The following is a 19,333-nucleotide window of genomic DNA, read 5'->3' as shown; positions in this document are numbered from 1 at the left end:
TCCCCAGAAACAACCCCCAATAAATTATTATTATGAGCCATAGACCATAATGAGACCACATAACTGCCCTTAGCCACTAGGGAGGCCAAGAGGATAGGCATTATTGAATTCAGCCTCTGGAGTGGAAGGTGACTAAGGGAGAAGTTGACTCTGAGCAGCCATCAATAATTCCTGCCACAGACAAGTAGGCATTCATCAGGCAGAGAGAGCAGGGTGTGCAAAAGTCTGACCATGACCATAGAACAAAACCTGGGAAGTGAATATATTTCTGGGAAGTTAAAGGGAAGGCGCAAATAGGGGCAGCAGTATGGGAAGGGGCTGGAGAGACGACAGTCTGGTTTTATCTTGAGAAAATTAGAGAGACAGTTAAGAGTGTTGTTAAATCAGGAAAGACACACTTCAGTTCTTGATTTTTTTCTAGGTGTACTAGTAGAAAGTGTTTATTCCAAAGTGCAAGGTGGATTAAGCATTAAAATAGATGTATTTGTCATTGTACTGTCATGTGTAACTAATTAAAACAAATAATAAATAAATAAATAAAAATAGATGTATTTGCTTAGGCAAAAAATGCAGAGCTTGAATAGACTTAGGCATGGTTCTATCAGGGACCAGACTCAATTGGTGACCTCTTGGTTCTGTGTGAACTAACTTTATCTCAGGCTGGCTTTCTCCAAGGACTCAGGAGAGCCATCAGGAGTATAAACAGCCTCCTGCAAGCTCCACTCAAATGTGGAAGAAAGAGATGGCCATCACCAAAGGCTTGAGTTTTGTTAATCACATTTACCAAATGAATACCTTCTAGCAACACCAACATTAGTGTTTGGCTGAATAACATGGAACTACAAATCAAGTGTTTGTTGCTGCAACCAAAAGATCTGATAAGAACAACTAGTGGAGAAAAAGCTTATTTAGGGGCTCATGGTTTCAGAGGTCTCAGTCCAGAGATAGCTAATTACATTCCTGGGGGCATAAGGCAAGGCAAAACATCATGCAGAAGTGTATGGCAGAGGAAAGCAACTGGGGACATAGCACTGGGAAGTGGGAGGTGAGAGAGAGAGAGAGAACTTCCCTCACCGCAGACAAAATATAAACCCCAAAGGCTCAACCCCAATGACCTACTTCCTCCAGCCACAACCCTACCTGCCTATAGTCACCACCCAGTGAATCCCTTGATAGGGATTAATATACTGATTAGGTTAAGACTCTCATAACCCAATCATTTCACCTCTAAACTTTCTTTCCTTATCTCACACATTAGTTTTTGGTGAACACCTAATATTGAAACCATAACATCTAGTCAAATTGACACACAAAATTGACCACCACAACTGCAACAGAAAAGGAGAGCACACCTTTCTCTAGAAAGAAGATTCTTTTTGTCCCCTATTTAGAAAATGACTAAAAATAGGCCACGTTATTCACTGAAGGCAACCTTAACGCCTTGCCCTAGTGAACCATCTTTGCACATGGTCATCATGAGGTCAAGGAAGAAAGACAAGAATTGAATCTACTCTTTTTGATGGAGATGATTTAATGTTGAATCAGAGCAAGTTAGAAGCTATAGACCAGAGGAAGTCCACTGGTGGACAGAGATAAGCTATTTCCACACATCTGGTATAAAGATCTCCTTAAACACTAGCACTCATTTTATGGGTAGAAATATAAAGACATTAACTCTTTAAAAAAAAAAGCAACTCAACAGTAATATTAAAAATTGCTGGAATACATCCATCATGTATTCCTGAGGACTCTATATTATGGAAATAATCAGAGAGGCTGGGGAATGCCGCACAGTGGCAGAGCACCGGCCCAGCAGCTTGTGGCCCTGGATCTCATTCCAGGTAGGCAGGTAGGAAAGAAGGAAGGAAGGAAGGAAGGAAGGAAGGAAGGAAGGAAGGAAGGAAGGAAGGAAGGAAGGAAGGAAGGAAGGAAGAAAAGAAATAGAGATTTAAAAAAAGATATGAGAAAGCATGTTTATCACCACTTTATAATATCAAAATATGTAAACATCATAAATTTTCAAACTTATGGTCCAATAAAAGGCAATATTTTACAGCCATTAGAAATTAAGATTTCAAGCAACATTGTATAAACCATGTTATAAAAATACATAATGGTTCTGCAACATGTACACACAGAAAAATGAGAAATTATATCCCATCTATGTATGATATATCAAAGTGCATAAATGCATTCTACTGTCATGTTTAACTAATTAAAACAAATTAAAAACTTAAAAAATATGTATACATAATATAGCCATCATATACTGAAACGTAAAACTTCAAATAAAGTAGTATGATTCATATTTTATAAGTAAAAAAGAGAGCAGAAAGAAAGCATTTTTAAAAGCTTAATATCACACAAAGATGATGAACCCATGGGCCTCCGAGCTGCCAGGAGTCTGGCTTCTGAGTCAGTGCTGGGGGGAGAGGGTTGTCAGGGGGCGAGGGGAGAGCAGTGGGGGTAATAGTATCTCAGGACAGTCTGCTTTGGGTGGCTTTAATTTTATCTTTTATATCTGTCTCTAATATTCATATTTGTAGTAATGAGTGAAACAATAGCTAGTGTTTATGAAGCTGTATTATTTCAGTTAATCCTCATGACAACCCTATGAGGTAGCAACCATTATGATGAAGACATAGGAAACAGCTTTTAACCAGGAATGACAGAAACACAGTCCTAGCTTGCTGCTCTCTCTTACTAATGGGGCATCCAATAAGCAAATTAGTCATCTTCTTTGCCCATCAATTTTTCCATCTGTAGAATGGGAATAGTCACACTTTGTCTTAGTCAGTTCAGGCATTTGTAACAAACTACCACAAACTGGGCAGCTTACTAACCACAGAGATTTATTTCTCATAGTTCTGGAGACTGGGAAGTTCATGTTCTAGGAACCTGCAGATTCAGAATCCGGTGAGGTTCATAGTGGCTTCCTTCTGAATCTTTTTTTGGTGAAAAAGACAGCAAGCTCTTCTGGCCTCTTCTGTCAAGTACACTGCAGCCGCTGACCTACGCGGGCAGCTGAATTTAAGATTGTTCGTGTGAATTTGCAGGGACACCAAATAAAACACAGACACAATTTACCTTTACCTAAGCTTCCGGTCGGCTTCCCAGCTCTCGGCCTCAGGCTCCCCAAGAGGGAGAGCAAGAGAAAGTCACCAGAGGCTGGCGAGAGAGAGCACACGTTTGGAAGTGAGCTTTTATTGAGGGGACTCTTGTTCTTTAGAAAGTTCTATCCAAAAAAGGCCAGAAGGGGCAAGGCTACAAGGGACAGGTGAGTGTAACTCAACCCTGGAGGCACATCCCATAAAGAGGACCTTGTTACTGTCGGAGCTACACCCCGCCCAAACCAGAGCAAACAGTGGTTTGTCAGAATCTGAGGCATCAGGCCTGGAAGAGTGTGGTCATTCATTGTGGCTCCCCACGGTCCACTAATCTCATTGATGAGAACTCTTCACTCATGATCTAATCACCTCCCAAAAGTCCCCCCACCTCCTAATACCATCACTTTGGGGGTTCAGATTTAATGCATGAATTTTGGGAAGAGGAAGGAAACATTGAAGCCTCCTAGAGTTTTTTTAACACTTAAATGAAATGTATTTAGTATTGTGCCTGACTCATGAAATATCAACTAATTTCAGCTATCATAATTATCCCACTTAATTTTATTAGTCTAATGGTTAGTCGTGAAGTACAGCCAATCAGCTTTTAGTTACATATTTCACCTTTTATTAAGGAGTTCATGAACAGTGTTGTGGTGATCAGGGAAAAGCCCTGACTTGTAGTGCTTGAAGATTTCCAAGTTATAAGTATTCTTACAGTGGATGATTTCTATACTATCAAAGGTTTAAGCTCTGGCTCTAAACATTCCAAAATATTCAATAAATCTGCTCTCACAAGATGGTGCTATCTAACTTCAGATGGCTCTGGAACTACTGTCTAACTTCCTCTGCCTATGTTTACCCCTCCCAAAAACTCATGACCAACACTAGCTACATAATTTGATGGCCCAAAAAATATAAGCCCCTTGTTCAAAAAGTATTAGGCTGGTGACAACAGAGTCTTAACCCAAATGCAGGATCCCTGTGAGAGTGGGACCTCCATAGCTGCACAGGTTGCACATCCCTGAACCTGGCCTTGTTCATGACTCTGCTGAGTTTCCACATCTGCTGTCTTCAAACCACTAATTCTCTGAAGGGCAATGGGCCATGGGTAGTTTTAAGGGATTCAACTTCTGTATCTCAACTTCACTCTTCTAAAACTGATTTGCTACAGAAACTCCTATGGTAGAAGTGATCTTTCCCCAACTTCCTTTTCACAGTCATTTTTCTACTTATTTCAAAACAAAGGATTACTTCTTAGTTATTTAGAATCTTACCATGGTGCTATTAAAATAGTGACTTTAAATCAAGATGCCACAAATATGCACCCAAAGTCAACCCACTAAAAGTTGTGTTTATATTTATCAAGTTATTTGTGGTGTTTTTATTTAACTGCAATAGTATCTATGATAATCTAATAAAAAAGTTCTTTTTTATTTTAACACTTAGATCCTTTTGTTCATAAGAACAACAGACATGTATTCTGCAGAGAACTAAATTGATAGGATCAAAAGAAAACATTCAAGCATAAAAGTACATGATAATAATAAAATTCTAAGAGAAGGACAAAAGATACTAAGTTCTGAGGAGGGAGAGGAAAGATGTAAATTTTTTTACATGCAGAAAAAACCTGTTAATGCATTTTTTTTCTTAGTATATTTCTTTTTTTTATTTAACTGATGTGTAAAACACAAAAATTGTACATACTGCTGGGGAAACCATGTTGTTTCAATATAATGTTTACATCAGGTTAAACAGGCCTATCTCTTCCAATATTTGTTTATTAGTTCTTTTTTAAATTTTATTTATTTATTTTAATTAGGTATATATGACAGCAGAATGCATTTTGAATCATTATACACAAAATGAGCATACTATAGTAATGCAGCCACATCAATAGTCATAGCAGCTCAATTCACAATAGCTAAACTGGAAGCAACCTAGATGCCCTTCAATAGATGAATAGATGAATGGATAAAGAAACTGTTATATATACACACACAATGGATTAGCATTAAAAGAGAATAAAATCATGGCATTTGCAGGTAAATGGAGGAAGTTGGAGAAGATCATGCTAGGTGAAGTAAGCCAATCCCCAAAAAAACCAAAGGCCAAATATTCTCTCTGATAAGTGGATGTTGATCCATAAGGGGGAAGGGAGAGGCATGGGAAAAAATGGAAGAAATTTGATTGAGAAAGGGGGAGGGAAGATAAGGAGGGTGTATGGGGACAGGAAAGATAGTGGAATGTTCATGCATTTTTTTAATGTGTCATAACTCATTGGATTTTTATTCTATTAAATTCATCGAAATAAGTGAAGCATCAATTATATATTTATATAATATATTATATAAATAATATATTATTTATATAATATATTATATAAATATATAATTCTGGTAACTGAATCATGCATAAATACTTAAAATTATGATGAAAAAGGCTAGATGATTATCTTTAAGTGTTCAAAATTTAGTTCATAGGTATGCATATGAAATGTTGAAATATTGGTTCTCAAACTGAAAAAGCACGACCCAAGAGGTATAAGGGAATTTGAAGCAATACAGAGAAGCTGATAAGCAGAACATTCATCAACAGTGCAGTAACAGCACAAATCAAAGTGACCTTTACTCAGTGCAGGAAGGTCACACTTAACAAAATTTCAAGAGGTGAAGAAGGTCAGAGAGGCACCAGAACCTTCCAATGAATCAGTCTCGGCGGCTACAGGACTTGTAAATCTCCGTCTGCATGCATCCTTTTGCCCACAACTCTCTGTGAAATAATATATCCTCACTCAACATTTCCAAAACCTTAGCTTTTAACTTAACCACTTAATAACATTTTCCTTGTGTGCCACCACCAGGATGGCTATTGAACCAAGATCTCAAAAATCAATTCATTTTTAAAAATTTTATATTTATAATACAGATTTTTTTCAGTTCTGGGAATTGTATCCTAAGAGTACAGCTTAATTCTCTGCCACTAAACTACATCCCAACACCTCCCCACACACTACTTCTTTTTACTGTTTTCTTATTAACACATTATAATTATACCTAGTAGTAAGATTCATATGTGCATACAATAAAAATGTTTAATTGGTTGATTTCATTCCCCAGGACCCCCTCTTTCCCTCCCCTTCTCCTACATTACAAAATTGAGTCTCCCAAATAACATATTTGATACATTTATTCTACTTTTTCTAATACATATTTAAATGATTTTAATTTTTTTCAAAAGTCCCACACTATGTCAATTAAAGTCACTCAGCACATCTACTTTTAAACCACTAAGAAGCTGCATTTTGACTGAATCTGCTGGAAACTAAACCTTCTATCTTCAAAAACTTGGCCTACAAAACTATTGTATTATGTAGGAAGGAGTTGGGGCTCTCTCTTCAATGTGAAAGATAAAAATCTATCTCCCAGGTTCAGAGAATGTGTGTGGTTAATGGCAATGTCCAACATTAACCCAGATGTTCATTTTTTCTCTCTCAACAATGAGATAAAATTATGTCCTTCAAAAACTTCCCATAATGCATTTCACTTGCCACTCTGTCTGGGGAAATGATCTGTTATAAACCTGTTGGACCTCTTATAACCAAAGCCAGCTGAACGTCAATGACATCATATTTAGCAATATTTGTGTTTGAGTTATCAGTTAAAAAATAAAACAATTTGCATATAGCCAAAAGTTTGGTGATGGATTTTAGGCTTTTACAACTGAAGGAGGAGGAAAAGAAGAAGAAGAAAGAGGGAGAAAGAAAAAAGAAAGAAAAAAGGTAAAATGAGACATGTTAGATTTAATGACTCTATGAGAAATGTCAGCAATTAGTGGGTCTGTATAACCTTTTTTACATAGATGTTTTCTTCTCCTTTGCCACTACATCTTCTAAATATCTCGTTAAAATATTTCAGACAAATTATTAAATAAATGTGTGTAAATAGATGGGAAGACAGACAGATAGGCAGGCAGATGGTAGATCAATAAGATAGAAATAGGTAAGTAAATAAATCTTGGAAATGGGAAAATAAGAATAGTGAAAATAAAAGGAAACCAGAATTCAATTCAATACATTTAATACCTGCAATCAGTACACTTACTAGAAATAAGTTATGGGTTTGGTTTCAGCAGCCAAACATCAATACAAAAAAGGAAACTCAAATCTGAGAATAAATATTAGAGGACCCTGCAGTTAGAAAATTGTGCATTTGGGCTGGGCATGTGGTACATGACTGTAATCCCAGTGACTCACGAGGCTGAGACAGGAGGATAGCAAGTTTGAAGCCAACCTGGGCAACTTAGCAAGACCCTGTCTCAAATAAAAAGGGCTGGGGAGGTGTAGCTCAGTGGTAGAGCACCCCTGAACCCAATTCCCAGTATGGGGTGGTGGGGGGAGGGTGTTAAAACCTCTATTTGAATTCTATCTCTACACAGCTGTGTGTCCTTGAGTGCAAGTCATGAATCCTTCTAAGCCTTGGCTTCCTCTTCTAAGCAATGGGAATGATGACACTCCCAGAGGTGAGAAGTCTGCATAAGAGCACCTGGAATCCCACAAGTATTTCATGTAAGCTTTCATTAAACAGCTCACTTTCTATAGAATAAAACATAAAACCTATTGCTTGAGACCAGCTAGCAAGTAGCTAACCCATTAATACCAGCAGAACTGTAGTGAAACTCAAGAGAGCATAGAGATCCTACATACTTTCTTTAGTAACACTTGAGTTCTGAACCAACTATTGTAAAAATTAAAATAATTTAATTTTAGCCTATGGAAGAGCTAGAAGAAGTTTGGGAGTGGTTTCAGGTTTCTACATGGAGCATCTGGGTTTTCTTGCACGTGTGTGTGTGTGTGTGCATGTGAATGTGTTGTGCTTTTTCTAACTTAGAAGTCCCTTGACTAAAAGAAACACATTTCCTCACACATTTGCCTAGGTGACTTCAACATTGACCTTCCTTTTTCTTTTCTCTTCAGAAATAAACTAAACTTGCAGGCTCTGCCTTCCTCTCCCCCGCTTCCCACACACTCATGGAGACTATGAGCTTTCTCTTGGTGGGGAAGGCAGGTAAATCCATTGGGCCACGTGAACATAATGGATCAAACAGGGACAAGAGCTGGACTTACTAAGTAGGTGGGAGATTTCCCAAACGTATCCCCTTGAAGGGTTTTAGACTTCACGCACACCCAGCCCCCTTTGACTCAGTCACATCTTTCAGCTCCAGATCTACTGGGATTTAGTCGGCAGGCTCTTGTGCTTCATTTTACTACTGAGCCGTGATGATTTTTCCACACCTCCTCCTGGGCTGTGTCAGCATATAAAGTCAAAGGACTTGAAGTCTTTTGAACTCATTAAAAAAGATGCACAACCGGGGCTGTTAACTCTGCTCACTATGATTTACAACTCTGGTTCCCATATCCTATTGTTCCCCAAAGCTCAACATAGATTTCATTAATGAGGGTACACCTAGCTGTCCCTAGTGGTCTGGAATCAAGAAGGTCATATTTAATTCCCACTTGTGCCTGACTTTACCTGAAGTACAGCCATAGCCCATGCTGCCTCCCACATTAGCATCCCCCGGAGCCCATAAAAGACATTGACTGGAGGCCAAAGCACACTTTCCCACAGAGGCCAAAATTGCCACATTTCTCTGAAAACTACATTATTTTTATCCAAAACTGATGTGAAATGCTAAAAAAAAAAAAAAAAAAAAAAAACTTTTAAAAGTGAGTAGAAGTGAAAAACAGCTAAATGCCCTTTACTTGATAAATTTAGTACTTCTTGGAAAAGAGACATTTGATAAGGGGAAAAAAAATCTCTGGGTCTCAGAAGGCACGCAGTAGCATGAAAGGAATATGTTTTATTTTCAAAGACGTCAGTAAATAATGGGTGAGGCCTGTTTAGTCAATCTTTTCACAAAGAAGTATTTCACACCAGTCAATAACAAGATGTGAATGCCTAACCAAGCACTGCTCAGGACCAGGCAAGGAAAACAGCTTCAGTCTTAAGACCTGGAGTTCTGAAATCAAGACGATGTGGGGATCACTTTCTAGGTTCTTATTGTGGGTTGTTAAGGTGGTTCTCCCACATAAGAGCTGTGTGACTTAGGGTGAGCAACTTAATAGCTTAAACCTCGGTCTTTTCATCTATGAAATGGGACTCATTATATCTCTTCCACAGGGCTGCTGTAACTGTAAATAATTTAACTTATTAATATGTACAGATCAGGGAGGGCAACGTATTTTTGTAAGTACCTATTATGGTATAATTATATAAGAAGTAGTCATGGCTTTCAAAGAGGGCACGATATAATGAAAAAGAAAAGGGCAAATGTTTAATTATAACATAATGCAGAACCTGCCTGAGGTTAGACAGACTGTTCTGGGAGTAGAGAACAAAGGATCTTTCCTTGATGGACCCAAGCTGTGGCCACTGGCAGTGGACAGGGCCTCCCCTCTTCAGCCTGTCCTACATGAGAGGTCCTCAAGCATGCAGGGGCATGATAATCAGTCCAGCTCCCAACATTGTGTTCCATGTGAGAAGATTCCAAACTCCACTGGCCACTGAAACCAGTCACTCCTGTGCCCTTTCCAAAACCTAGAAAACCATCATAAAACAGATCCTGCCTTTTTTATTTTTATTTTTTATTTATTTCATTTTATTTTATTTTTGTCGTGCTGGGGATCAAACCCAGGGCCTTGTGCATGCAATGGAAGCACTCTACCAACTGAGATGTATCCCCAGTCCCTCATTTATTTTCTTGAGTCCACCCCCACAACACCAACTCATTCATCGACACAACAAGTCTTTCATCAGAATCTTCCCATAAGGATGAAATGTCAAAATCAATTTTCTTGAAATGAAACCAAAAAATGACCCTTTTTTTCCCTAAAATTATCTTTATAGAAGAATTTTTGAGAGTGGGAACACATCCTCAGGGATAAGATGGAAGCCTAATTTAAAGGATCATTTTAATCTGGACTGAAGAAAGCCCTGGAGAAGTCAGCACAAGAAAATGGACTGATCCCCAAAGGATGGACCGATGTCGAAATGTTTCCGCATTTTCTAACAGCTACAATTCTTCTGTGACATGCTGGTTTTCTCTCACAGCTAGTGTGTTGGCAAGGTGTTTTATACAGGAAAACTGAACAAGCTAGAGTTCATGTGACATGCTGGTTTTCTCTCACAGCTAGTGTGTTGGCAAGGTGTTTTATACAGGAAAACTGAACAAGCTAGAGTTCATGGGCAGAGGCTGGCACACATACTGCAGACAGCTCAGCAATGAGGAGGTACACCTGGGTGCCCAAGATACCTGGAGAAGCCCAGAACCCTGTTAAACCATCTGGAGTTTTAATCGACAAAGAATGTAAAACCTTACTGGTAAACATCTGAAAGCATGGTCCAATTCAACCCGGATCACTACACAGGATTCATTGTCGAATGGGAAAACTGTAAAACTGGTCCCTTTTCCATGAAAGAGACAAAGTTCTGAAATCAAAATTAGAAAGAGCTTTCCCCAATTCTGACCCTGCGTTCCACTAATTAAGTACACAGAATTTAAGGACCATTAGATAAAGGTAAATGAAAGGGGGCGAAGGGGGATGGGAAAAGGAAAGACGGTGGAATGAATCTGACATATAACGTTCCTATGTTCACATATGAATACCACAGTGAATCTCCACATCATGTGCAACCATTAGACTGGGATCCTAATTAGAATAAGATATACCCCCACGTTTGTATAACTATGTCAAAATAGACCCTATTGTCATGTATATCTAAACAAACAAATTTTTAAAAAGTTTTTATACATTTAAGGACAACCTCAAGGATGCCAAATTCCTATCCTCCCTTGATCCCTCAATCTCCTTGCCTCATCCTGGTGGCTCCAGAAGTACAGACAACTGTTACTGAGTGTCAAGAAATAGGGCAACATAAAGAAAGTTCTGGCAAAATATCAGGCTGGTAAACAGGAGTGGTTACAATAGTGGGCAGACCTGGCTTGGGGACACCAGGGTCCACGATAGCCCAGCAGTAGTAGGCTAGAAGCACCTGGGAAAACAATCAGGGCTAAGTATTAAGGGACATCAGCAAGGACACAGTAAAGCCAGTCCTAGTCAGAAGGCTGAGGGTAGTGGTGGTTCTAGAATTTCTATATAGGAAGGACTTAGAGGCTGCAATTTTATTTGAAGAGGACTAGAGAAACTGTATTTGTGTAGCACCCTTTACATAGGATTAAGAACAGGTTAACAATCCATATCCAAAAGATGGAAATGCCGTGGAGGTTTGTGGGGAGAGCTCAGGCCTCTTAAAATGTCTACTGCCAGGCGCCTGGATCCTGCAGGATAGAGACGTTTCTGGCATTTAGCATGCTCTGATGTCATCCCTAAGCAGAATGGTGGATTTAGAAGCAGAACACACTGTAGAGGGCAAGCTGTGGCTGGAGAAGTCAGCTGTGGGTGTCCTGTCATAGCAGACAGGAGTGGAGGCGGACAGTTGCTGCCACCCCAGGACAATGCAGCAGGAATGTGCATCCTTGGCTGGCAGGCTGGAGGGCCAGCATGCCTGGATGTGAGGAGGGCCTGGCTGGGTCTGCTTAATTGCTTCCTGTCTCCAGCCCAGATTGGTCTGGGAAGAGGCAGGGCTTAGGCTGCAGGTGGGAGATGTGTGTGGCCAGCTGTGATGAGCTGAATCGGCTGAGTCAGGGGAAATGGGAAGGAGTGTGGGGGAGAACAGGCTGAAATGAATCCTTGAATGTCCTGGGGAAGGAGACGGGTCACTCAATGTGTGGAAGGAACTTCCTTCCCTCTTTCCTTACTTTCCTTCCTTTTGCCTCCCTCATAGGCAAGCAACTAGAGACACAGGATGAGCTGTCTCAAGGAGGAAGAAATAAAAGCAGCTCTTAATTTACTGGAGGTCGTGTCCTGTTTGAATCAACAACAAGAAAAAGAGAACAGAGAGCTACCTCTCCCGCAGAGCCCAAGCAGCCATGATCTGTGGCCAAAGGGATTACATTCAAACTGTCTTCATGGCCTTGGGGCTGAGGGTTGAACCCTCAAATCTCCCTTCCTCACTTCTTTGAAGAAACTGCTCACCACTTCCACGTAAACCGCTGAAAGCACGTGTTTCTTTTATTGCGGACATTTCTGCACAGTCCTCCCCTGAGATCTGAGCTCTAGTGCAATAATCCAAGAGGCCAGGTCTAGGGCTCTTTTATCCTTGACCCATGCTCTTACACATTTAGCTTAGTGCGTAAAGAAGAGACTCTCAGCGACAATAAAACAGCCAAGGAGTGAACATGACCACAGTTCCCCTTTTCCACCTCAAATTGTTTAGGAGTTTCTGGTAACCCAAGAAATATTGGCCACTTTTTAATTTGCAGATGAAACATAACTGTCTTCAGAGTATTAATCCTGCCTTTCTTCAATTTAGGCCATTCAACCAAGAAATATTTACTAACTGAACATTCTGTGTTCTCTGTAGGGAGAGAGAATGCACAGCAGCAGAATTCACAGTTGTCTAATTTTTTGAGTTCTTTGTACATTCTGGATATTAGGGCTCTATCTGAGGTGTGAGGGGTAAAAATTTGTTCCCAGGATGTAGGCTCTCTATTTACCTCTTTTACTGTTTCTCTTGCTGAGAAAAAACTTTTTAGTTTAAGTAGGTCCCATTTGTTTATTCTTGTTATTAACTCTTGGGCTACGGGCGTTCTATTAAGGAATTTGGAGCCCGACCCCACAATATGTAGATCATAGCCAACTTTTCCTTCTATCAGACGCAGTGTCTCTGTTTTTATATCTAGCTCCTTGATCCATTTTGAGTTAACTTTTGTGGCTGGCGAGAGAAAAGGATTCAATTTCATTTTGTTGCATATGGATTTCCAATTTTCCCAACACCATTTGTTGAAGATGCTATCCTTCCTCCATTGCATGTTTTTAGCCCCTTTATCAAATATAAGATAGTTGTAACTTTGTGGATTAGTCTCTGTGTCCTCTATTCTGTACCATTGGTCCACCTGCCTGTTTTGGTACCAGTACCATGTTGTTTTTGTTACTATTGCTTTATAGTACAGTTTGAGCTCTGGTATCGCATAACAAATAATCCAATCAACAAATGGGCCAAGGACCTGAACAGACACTTCTCAGAGGAGGACATACAATCAATCCACAAGCACATGAGAAAATGCTCACCATCTCTAGCAATCAGAGAAATGCAAATCAAAACCACCCTAAGATACCATTTCACTCCTGTAAGATTGGCAGCCATTATGAAGTCAAACAACAATAAGTGTTGGCGAGGAAGTGGGGAAAAGGGCACACTTGTTCACTGCTGGTGGGACTGCAAAATGGTGAGGCCAATTTGGAAAGCAGTATGGAGATTCCTGGGAAAGCTGGGAATGGATCCACCATTTGACCCAGCTATTGCCCTTCTTGGACTATTCCCTGAGGACCTTAAAAGAGCACACTATACGGATACGGCCACATCAATGATTATAGCAGCACAATTCACAATAGCTAGACTGTGGAACCAACCTAGATGCCCTTCAATAGACGAGTGGATAAAAAAATTGTGGCAGCTATACACAATGGAGTATTATGCAGCACTAAGAAACGACAAAATCATAGAATTTGCAGGGAAATGGATGGCATTAGAGCAGATTATGCTAAGTGAAGCTAGCCAAGCCCTAAAAAACAAATGTCAAATGTCTTCTTTGATATAAAGAGAGCCACTAAGAATAGAACAGGAAGGAAGAGCATGAGGAAAAGACTACCAGTAAACTAAGACGAATGGGGGGAGAGAAAGGAAGAGAGAAGGGAAAACATATGGAAATGGTAGGAGACCTTCAGTGATACACAAAATTATAAGAGGTTATGAGGGGCAAGGGGGTGGGGGGGGAAAAAAAGGGGAGAGAACTGAACAACAGCAGAGGAGGTAGAGAGGGAAGATGGGAGGGGAGGGGAGGGGAGGGGGGATAGTAGGGGATAGGAAAGGTAGCAGAATACAACAGTCACTAATATGCCATTATGTAAAAACGTGAGTATGTAACAGAAGTGAGTCTGTATTATGTATTTGGGGAGTTCAAAACCCAATTGAGTCGAATGTATGAAAGATGATATGTCTTGAGCTCTGTAATGTTTTGAACAATCAATAAAAAAAAATAAAAAAAAATTTGAAAATTAAAACAATTCCCAGTATTAAAGTAAATATAAATAGCAAAAAAAAAAAAAAAGAATTCACAGTTGTCACTACTTTGGTGCTTCAGAAAGGGTCTTAAAAAGAGAATTCCTAAGACTGAACTTGGAGAGACAAAAGGTAAAATCAGTACTTGCATAAAACAGGCCAAGTCAACTGAAAGAGTCAGAATAGCTCCCTGAATGTATCAATCATTTGTTGGATGGGGAAGTAGGAGAGCTGACCAACCAGCTGCAGGACGACAACACTGACCATCCAGGCATCCAGGGAAAGGAGTGCCCTGTCCTGAGGACTTGGTTCCTGTGTTCCAGTGACAGGCAGATCCCACAGAGTAAAAAGTGCATCAGGCTGATTATAGTCCAAGGGCATGAAACAGGCAGTTCATTTATGTACAAGGCAACCTCTGATTATTGTTGAGATCCTCTGTAGGCCCACATAGGAAGGGTGCACCTGCCCAGGGTCAAGGGTGCAATACTAGTCCACTCAGTAGTTCTGGAACTTATAAATGGGCTTGGCTACTTCATTTATTAGTGAATTTAGTTACTGTTAAATCTGCTCTTTTTAAAGCCTTTTTGGACATGTATTAATTGTACATATTAGTGGGGTTCAGTGTGCATACATACATATAGCCACCCTTCCCAATCTCTAGTAGTCCCAACTCCACTTTCAGGTCAGTAAGCCTGCTTTTGAGAGGTTGGATCAGCTGAAACAGTCAGTGCCTATGGTAAACACTCAATCAACATTTCCTGAGTAAAAAAAAAAAGGGGGGGGTGGGGGAGAATAGACTTCTGAGCCCTTGAGATTGTTTGGCTTTAAGCCATGGAAAATCCATCAAGGCAATGCCTCCCTGCAAACAGCTTGATAGAGATCCTGCAGATCTTCCTAGGCTACAAGCACCCTGCCATTAGTCTTGACCAAATATGCTCCAGCTTTTTCTGATGGAGACTAACACAAATGAAACCATTTCCTTTAGAGGTGGGGGGGAACCTTCATACTTCAGCGATGAACAGAAAACAGCAAATAACTGCTAAATTATATGGTTCAGAAAAGCAGGAACCACTGAGGAAAGCATTTTGGAAGAGATGCTCTTAAGTTGGCCTTGAAGGATGGAGAACTGGTCCAGCACTCCAGCTAGGTAAGGAAATGGTAAGAACCAAAAAGAAAGTGAGAATGCTTAAAACAGATTATATAGGTACCAATACATGCACCAAAATATGATGCTAGAGACTAAAGACTGACCAGATCTTGCAGTGTCTTAAATGCCAGACTGTTGCAAACTTATGGAGCAAAAATGGGCCTGAGAAAACTGATCTGGAGATGGTGCCTAAGCTGAGTCAGACAAGAGAAAAACTTGAAGAGAGAGCAACAAATCATCAACGTAGGTATAAAGTGAAAGGGGCTATTGAACCTATATTTCATGTTTCGAGACCTGTCAAATTTTCTCTTAATTCTAGGATAAGCTCTTTGAATAGTGAGGGCTAGGCTGTGTGTGTGAGCTATGAGCATTTGAAGGGTATGAGGGGACTGGCCTGTTGTTGCTGCCTGAGTGGGATGTGCGACGACGTAGGTGTGCCTTTTCTCTCGCTCTGCCTGTGATCCTGCAAAGCAGCTGAGATGGGTGTGGCCTTCCAAGATGTCAATCAACCTGCTGACCACAAAACATGACCAAGCAAGACTCCATCCTTCAAAGCCTTATTTGGGTGGAATATTCTATGAATGGCTTTTCACCAATAAATAGGAGGGTTTCAGGTGTGCTCTCTCTCTTTCTTGCCTCTCTTGCTCCCCTTTGCCCTCTTTCCAGTGTGGGAGCTGATCTTTGAGGTCAAAGAGCCGTCCTGACCCCTGCAATTGAGAAAAAGGTATCTTCGTGTTTTTGTGGTTTCTTCGTCGTTTTCTTAGTTATTGATACAGCCAGCTCCTGGAACCCAGCTCATCTCATCAACCTGGCCAGATGGAGACAGTTGGGTACACTGATACTGGGTCTAGAGATCATTAAGCAGGGCAATGATGTTGCTGTTATACAAATAGTCAACCAACCTAAGTCTCATCCTGAGAACTCACCCTGTCCAGAGAAGTGCTTTATCTTTAGATTTACAGAGTAGAAAGTTGTGTAGCATTTTTAAAGCCAAAACCAAAGAGAGCTGCTTTGCTTCCCAGGACCACCAGAAGAAGCCTTTTGCTGGTAAAGTGGACTCCTCCGTACTCTTTATTTCCTAAATGGACTGAACATGTTTTGGGATTAAGGCAGCCTTGGAAATTTTTCAAGAAGTACAGAATTCAGGCTTTATCCAAGTAATTCTGATTTAGGGAATTCATAAGAAAAGGATCAGCTATATCCATGATTTCCTGAAACAGGCTGTTTAAGTACATGAAAACAACTTTGGAATCATGATTCCAAATTTTCCAACTATTCCAGAAATTAAAATCTGTGGAATTTCAGAGACCTACCATTTTTGACACTGTCATAAAACATGAGCCTTTTCCAACTGAAACTAACTTTGGAGAACTATTGTCAGACAGTTCTCAGTCTAGGTAAACAATTCCAGCTCACCTCTAAGTAAAACAGTGACCTATTTTTAGAGACCAAGAGTTCAGTGTTTTACCATTCCGGAAATAAACATCATCATCATTCCTTCTATTTCAATGAGCACAGCTGTCTGGGTGGGGATGTAAACATCCCTTGGCCATGTTGTGAATCCAAACACAACAATGTCAGGCTTGTGTGTGAGAACCAGGAAACGAAGCTGACTACAAATTGCACAAGAACCGATCTATTCTCGTTATCTAATCTAAGCGAAACAAGACCTGAAAGACAGACAATATGCTTGGACCTCTCTTTAGAAGTCAGCCCTTTTATCAATTCTCCTATTACAAATGCAGAATACTGCTGGAACTCCACAATAATCGTGTTTTTATTTTCTACATTTTATGGTATCTTGACATCTGAGGGGCCCAGGGACAGGGAGACTTCCCTCCTGTGGCAAGCTCACTTCCAAGATAATAAACTAGCCTCAGATGGAGGCTTTACCCTCAAGACTAATTACTACCCAAAGGCCAAATACCTTCCCAAATACCACCACATCAGAGATTAGACTTTCTGCATATAATTAAGGAGAAGACACAAACATTCTGTCCAGAGCATGGTGTGGAATACTCTGTCATAGGAAAATGTAAGTCATAAAAAAATCTTCTTTCAAAGACATTAGCTTCTGATGAGTGTCATAATCCGATCACTTCTGTTATACCTTAGAATCCTGCAGATTCAATCTCATTGATACAAACTTCCTTTCTCTGGGACTTCTCAACATAGTATTAAATGCAGGTGTGTAAAGTCCCTCTTTATTTTTTGCCTAGACCACTGTGGTGACCTCTGAACTGGCCTCACAGGCCCTCATGTAGTGGTAACCAGTGGTAACACTGGCCTGCAGGCCAAGTCCAGTCCATGAATGTGTCTTATTTGGCTATTATGTTATGGGTTTTGTTTGTTTATATAGGAAACTGACTTCACTGATGAAAATATCATGTATTCCAACAAAAAGCTCCTGCAACCCGGAGTCTCTGACTTCTTGTAGAATGAACATAAAAAGTTTAAAGTCCATTGGTTAGCTAATATAATCCATAAAAGTAAAAAAAAAATTCTGTTTGTAAGGCTAGGGATATAGCTCAGGGGTACAGTGCTTGCCTAGCATGCACAAGGTCCTGGGTTCAGTTCCCAGCACTATGAGAAGGAGAAGGAAGTGGAGGAGAAGAGACGAAACAGAGGAGGAAGAAGAGGAGAAGAACAAGGGGAAAAAAAAAACAAGAACAACAACAACAACAACAGCAACTTTGCTTTTTTGCTCTGAGATAAGATAGTTGGCCTGGACCAGAAGAAAATGGAGGCCAGAAGAAAGAGGTAAGGGGGTTAACTGAATGAAGAGCAGGGTATCACCATTGTTCCAAACTAGAATAATACTGGTAGCTATGTTTAAAGACTTTATTTTTTCTAATTGGAAATAAAAATGTTAAGAGAACTTTCCAAACCACACCACTCCTTCACTCCTTCACACCATATCACACCCACAATCATATAGCGTGCTAATGGAAAATGATTCCTAATATCCATAATATCATGTTGTGGAAAGAAATCAAGCATCAGGCATTCCTTATCACCAATGTAAAGTTATTTTTATCACTTGATACAACCGAAATGCTACAAAATACATCAAAAAGTCAAATTAAAGAGATAAAAGGAAGATTGGCAATGAGTTGGAAATCGATCACAACTCATGATGACAATGATTATAGCATTATATTTCAGTTCACTGGAGCCACCCCTTAACAATCAAGAGATTTCACATGAAAGTCTAGATTACCAGCTTTTAAATTTTGAAAATGTTGTTGTGTGGCCTTTTTCCCGACATGGGCAGCCACCCACTAGAACTATCTAGGTACCGCAGGCTCTCAGCTCCCACTAGGCTCAGCACACTGAGAATGGGTGTGAGTGGCCTCTAAACTATGCTTCTACTTGACTGTCTTGTACTAGGCACGTCCCAAGGCATCACCAGGTGGTAAAGAACAAGGGGCTATGCAGACCCTGCCTCGAAGTCCTGGGCCGCCACTTTGTCATCTCATTGTGCCTCCCTAACTTCATCAATGGAAGGAGGTATATCATCACACCAACCTTGTGGCATAGTTGTGAAGACAATAGTTTTTAAAGCACTTAGAACAGTATCTGGTACAAGTTAGAGCACAATTAATGTTAGCTTCTAAAATCCAGGTCTTTATTCCAACATGAAAGTGATGGGGGCAGGGATGTGGACAGAATATACTGAGAGAGGAATTGTTTCTTGTACAATAAAAAAAAAAATTCACTCCTACATGTTTAATAGGCAAACCAATAGCCAGTTTCATTTGGTCACTACCGGCAAAGCCTCCATATATAGCAGAGCCTTGCTTCATGCTGGGTCATTTCTGATCAAACATGGGAAACTTTTCTAGCTTAATCTTCCTGGAGCAAAGTTCTACTCATTTCCCTCAAAACACTTACTGGGCCAG

The sequence above is a fragment of the Ictidomys tridecemlineatus genome, chromosome 7 (assembly GCF_052094955.1).
Source record: "Ictidomys tridecemlineatus isolate mIctTri1 chromosome 7, mIctTri1.hap1, whole genome shotgun sequence".
NCBI classification, from domain to species: Eukaryota; Metazoa; Chordata; class Mammalia; order Rodentia; family Sciuridae; genus Ictidomys; species Ictidomys tridecemlineatus.
The sequence above is the reverse complement of the archived record's forward strand: the minus strand, read 5'-3'. Positions refer to the sequence as shown.